The following is a 5570-nucleotide window of genomic DNA, read 5'->3' as shown; positions in this document are numbered from 1 at the left end:
AACTGTCGAGCGGCCGGCCGTCGCGCGCCGCACCTGTACGAGAAACATTTTCCTCTGACGTTGCATCGGAATAATTATTATAATTCATTATTATACATACATACATACATACATACATACATACATATTATTAATAAATATAATTGTTTTTTTTGTTTTTTCTTTTCTTCAAATAAACCCACATTGCCATTTCTCTGAGCGTGTGCTGCGAGCTTCAACGAGAAACATTCGGCGCGAAACTGTCGAGCGGCCGGCCGTCGCGCGCCGCACCTGTACGAGAAACATTTTCCTCTGACGTTGCATCGGAATAATTATTATAATTCATTATTATACATACATACATACATACATACATACATATTATTAATAAATTAATTGTTTTTTTTTTTTTTTTTTTTTTCTTCAAATAAACCCACATTGCCATTTCTCTGAGCGTGTGCTGCGAGCTTCAACGAGAAACATTCGGCGCGAAACTGTCGAGCGGCCGGCCGTCGCGCGCCGCACCTGTACGAGAAACATTTTCCTCTGACGTTGCATCGGAATAATTATTATAATTCATTATTATACATACATACATACATACATACATACATACATATTATTAATAAATATAATTGTTTTTTTTGTTTTTTCTTTTCTTCAAATAAACCCACATTGCCATTTCTCTGAGCGTGTGCTGCGAGCTTCAACGAGAAACATTCGGCGCGAAACTGTCGAGCGGCCGGCCGTCGCGCGCCGCACCTGTACGAGAAACATTTTCCTCTGACGTTGCATCGGAATAATTATTATAATTCATTATTATACATACATACATACATACATACATACATACATATTATTAATAAATTAATTGTTTTTTTTTTCTTCAAATAAACCCACATTGCCATTTCTCTGAGCGTGTGCTGCGAGCTTCAACGAGAAACATATCTATCAATACAAATGTCTATGCAAAAAAAAGAAAACAAACAAAATCATATCAGTCAATAAAATAAATAATAATATTTTTTTACTACTACTACTAGTACTACTACGTGCTACTACTGCACGCCAATACACATACATAATAAAATGAAAAATCGTCTCTCTCTCGCTCGCTCTACGAGAAACATTCGACGTCCGCTCCAATGCCGACGCGGACTATTGCTCTCGGTATAGATGTGGAGCGAAACAGTCGTGCGCACAGCGTCGACTCGTTCTCGTTGCCGCGCGTCGTTCGTCTATATAATAGACACGAACGACGGACGAGAGAGAATGTGTTCTTGTTTTTGTTTTTGTGTTTGTGCGAAGTGTGAGAATATTATATACATATATTCGCGCATGGATGATATAGATATGGGTATGGATTTTCGGAGGAAATTATATCAAATTCGTATTTCGAATGCGAGACCGCCGAGATCTTTCCCAGCTCTCTCTCTCTCTGTGTGTGTGGTGTATAGTACATTTTATATATCTCTCTTGTGTCAACACAAAATAACAAAGAATATACATACTACTCCTCCTCATATTTTATATAATATAATATAAAATTATATTATAGCACCGCGTTCGCAGACCGTATGGTGATGTTACCAATCGACCAAGATTTGGGACCGTCTCCCCCGGTGTTATCTGTGATGTTAAAAGAATACGCTTCTAGGCACACCTCAACGCAGGGCGCCTAGCGTGTTCGACACGTGCGCGGTCGCCACGGCGACCGTATATGGAAAGAATGTATAAAAGAGGACGCACACGCGCCCATCGTCGAAACGGTGTGCGCAGCGTCGTGTTGGAATTTATCCCTCAAGCTCCGGGCGTTGATCGTATCTAGTGCGAATCATGCGTGTGTGTGCGCATGTAATTGCCAGCCGAGTTTTAATATGTTTACAATAACGTATTGAATAAAAATTGAGAAGTTGCGTTTAGATGAATGTTCAATTTTCAAATTGTCACAACATCGATTCCCGCCCGCGGGGTCGTGTTCGTTGCAGTTTTATGTCCCTCACAGTGGTCGAGCATCGTTGTACATCACCTCGTTGCGAGATCGTGACGGGACGGCCGCTCGTAGACCGGTCAAAGTTAGTCTATCGATATGAAGCGCGAACGTCGCGTCGCGTGCAAATTCGACGCGTTACGTTCACGCGTGTCGAGAAGGCGCGCGCGCAAGCGCGCGCCCCTCGACGCCGCCGAGCCAGCGGCTCGCCGAAGCCGCGTGACCGCGGTGTAGGCGTGTCGTTTGCGTAAGCAGCTCCCTGGTTGATCCTGCCAGTAGTTATATGCTTGTCTCAAAGATTAAGCCATGCATGTCTCAGTGCAAGCCGTATTAAGGCGATACCGCGAATGGCTCAATATATCAGTTTTGGTTCCTTAGATCTTACTCAGTTACTTGGATAACTGTGGTAATTCTAGAGCTAATACATGCAATCAGAACTCTGACCAGTGATGGGATGAGTGCTTTTATTAGATCAAAACCAATCGGCGGAGGGCCATGCGTCCGAAGTCGTTAATTTTGATGAATCTGGATAACTTTTGCCGATCGCACGGTCCAGTACCGGCGACGCATCTTTCAAATGTCTGCCTTATCAACTTTCGATGGTAGTTTCTGCGACTACCATGGTTGTCACGGGTAACGGGGAATCAGGGTTCGATTCCGGAGAGGGAGCCTGAGAAACGGCTACCACATCCAAGGAAGGCAGCAGGCGCGCAAATTACCCACTCCCGGCACGGGGAGGTAGTGACGAAAAATAACGATACGGGACTCTTACGAGGCCTCGTAATCGGAATGAGTACACTTTAAATATTTTAACGAGGAACAATTGGAGGGCAAGTCTGGTGCCAGCAGCCGCGGTAATTCCAGCTCCAATAGCGTATACTAAAATTGTTGCGGTTAAAAAGCTCGTAGTTGCATTTGTGCGCCGCGCTGTCGGTGCACCGCATCCGCGGTGATACTGACACGTCTGCGGAGCATATCGTCGGTGAGCCGGCGGTAAAACGCCGGTTCAATATCAAAATCCTATCGCGGTGCTCTTCGGTGAGTGTCGAGGTGGGCCGACAATTTTACTTTGAACAAATTAGAGTGCTCAAAGCGGGCTCAAAATGCCGCTTGAATATTTCGTGCATGGAATAATAGAATATGATCTCGGTTCTATTTTGTTGGTTTTCAGAACTCCGAGGTAATGATTAATAGGGATAACTGGGGGCATTCGTATTGCGACGTTAGAGGTGAAATTCTTGGATCGTCGCAAGACGAACATCAGCGAAAGCATTTGCCAAAGGTGTTTTCATCAATCAAGAACGAAAGTTAGAGGTTCGAAGGCGATTAGATACCGCCCTAGTTCTAACCGTAAATATGTCATCTAGCGATCCGCCGACGTTACTACAATGGCTCGGCGGGCAGCTTCCGGGAAACCAAAGATTTTGGACTCCGGGGGGAGTATGGTTGCAAAGCTGAAACTTAAAGGAATTGACGGAAGGGCACCACCAGGAGTGGAGCCTGCGGCTTAATTTGACTCAACACGGGAAATCTCACCAGGCCCGGACACCGGAAGGATTGACAGATTAACAGCTCTTTCTTGATTCGGTGGGTGGTGGTGCATGGCCGTTCTTAGTTGGTGGAGCGATTTGTCTGGTTAATTCCGGTAACGAACGAGACTCTAGCCTGCTAAATAGGCGTCGTCATTCAAGGTGTGCGCGACTCTCGGGGAGCGCAACTCACTGGCGACGTATTAAAATTCTTCTTAGAGGGACCGGCGGCTTCGAGCCGCACGAGATTGAGCAATAACAGGTCTGTGATGCCCTTAGATGTCCTGGGCCGCACGCGCGCTACACTGAAGGAATCAACATGTTCTCCCTGGCCTAGAGGCCCGGGCAACCCGTTGAAACTCCTTCGTGCTGGGGATTGGGGTTTGCAATTATCCCCCATAAACGAGGAATTCCTAGTAAGCGCGAGTCATAAGCTCGCGTTGATTACGTCCCTGCCCTTTGTACACACCGCCCGTCGCTACTACCGATTGAATGATTTAGTGAGGTCTTCGGACCGACACGCGGTGGCCTCACGGCCGTCGGCGTTGCTGGGAAGTTGACCAAACTTGATCATTTAGAGGAAGTAAAAGTCGTAACAAGGTTTCCGTAGGGGAACCTGCGGAAGGATCATTAACGTTGGTTTTTTCTTTTTGTTTTGTTGTTGTCAAAGACTCGCAAAAAAAGAAAAAAATACAAAAACACGTGAATGATACGAATCAAAATCGAATCCGAGACGGTTGACTCTCTCTCGTCGATTCGCGACGTGTGCGTTGCGACACGCTTTGATTAGCGTTCGCTATCGCCTATTGATACTTTGAAATAATATTTTATAATTTTTGTGTACAACCACGCAAATAAAAGAGATTTTCTTTCTTTTCATTTGTCGTACACGTTAATGATAAGTATTATTTTCAAATTTTTTTGTTTAATTTTTTCGCACCTTTTATATTTTCTCATACAAAAACACACACAAAAACAAAACGATTACCCTGAACGGTGGATCACTTGGCTCGCGGGTCGATGAAGAACGCAGTTAACTGCGCGTCATAGTGTGAACTGCAGGACACATTTGAACATCGACATTTCGAACGCACATTGCGGTCCGTGGAGAAATATCCAGGACCACTCCTGTCTGAGGGCCGGCTGCATAAAAACAAAAAGCCACACTGTTCGCGTGACGAGCGGCGATCGCTGCGACTCCGGTCGTAGCGCCGCATCTCTGTCGCGCGTGCAATTGACGGTTTCGCTAGGCCGCCGAGCGGCCGAACGATCCGTTCGAATATATGTTCGATTACGACTCGTCATCCGTATTGGCCGTGTTAAGCCACGTCTATACGATACTTTTGTCGCACAAATAAATTCTCCCCGCCGCACCGTGTCTCCCGCGGCACGGGTGCGCGTCGAGTCTTTACGCAACGACAACGACAACGACGACAACGACGTTCGCGTTTACGCGTCGCGCGTGTTTGCTCGCATCGTCCCGGTCCCGCATGGCGATCGCGCGACGGTCGGCGCCGGTGCGCGCGTCGACGTGTCTCGACGCTGTCGTTGAAAGTTGTCGCGTTCGGCTCAGTTTCTCTTACTCTCGCGAGAGGAAGCGAAACGCGCGCGCCCGCTGCTCTAGCGGTTGCGCCCAGTGTGTGCGTGCGGTGTTTGTGCAATTGTAGTGTGTACGAAATTATTGTGACGTGTGTTCTTAAAACGGACGGAACGATGCCGTCGTTAACGAACAACAACAGAAGAACCGCTTGGTGGTGTGCGATTGATTGATTTCGCGCAACGCGACATCTATGTGTCGCCACCACCACGCTGTTCGCAAGGTGCCGCGCCGCTTTCGTGCGAGCGCATATAATGTAGGCGGACTCGACGTCCGGAGGGCGCGTGGCGTCGTCGACGCGCTTGTAAAAATAGCGTGTCGCGTACGCCCGTTGCGCCGACGGATATCGCGTCTGCCTCACACCTTTTTATCGTTGGCCTCAGATCAGGGAGGATCACCCGCCGAATTTAAGCATATTAGTAAGCGGAGGAAAAGAAACTAACCAGGATTCCCTTAGTAGCTGCGAGCGAACAGG

The 5570-nt window shown here is 47.1% G+C and overlaps 3 non-coding genes across 3 annotated transcripts in view; all 3 read left to right on the top strand.

The window, feature by feature from the left end:
• The first annotated feature begins 2225 nt into the window (after positions 1–2225).
• LOC123719635 lies at positions 2226–4131 on the top strand. The gene has a single exon (XR_006755700.1). It is a non-coding gene; the product is annotated as a small subunit ribosomal RNA (ribosomal RNA).
• A 352-nt stretch (positions 4132–4483) lies between these two features.
• On the top strand, positions 4484–4640 carry LOC123719634. Its single transcript, XR_006755699.1, has one exon. It is a non-coding gene; the product is annotated as a 5.8S ribosomal RNA (ribosomal RNA).
• An 829-nt stretch (positions 4641–5469) lies between these two features.
• Positions 5470–5570, top strand: part of LOC123719636 — a 3949-nt gene continuing 3848 nt past the window's right edge. The window contains exon 1 of the ribosomal RNA XR_006755701.1: positions 5470–5570. This exon is cut by the window's right edge and continues 3848 nt beyond it. This is a non-coding gene — a ribosomal RNA (large subunit ribosomal RNA).

This window comes from Pieris brassicae, unplaced genomic scaffold (genome assembly GCF_905147105.1).
Source record: "Pieris brassicae unplaced genomic scaffold, ilPieBrab1.1, whole genome shotgun sequence".
NCBI lineage: Eukaryota > Metazoa > Arthropoda > Insecta > Lepidoptera > Pieridae > Pieris > Pieris brassicae.
This window is presented reverse-complemented; position numbering and strand designations above follow the sequence as displayed.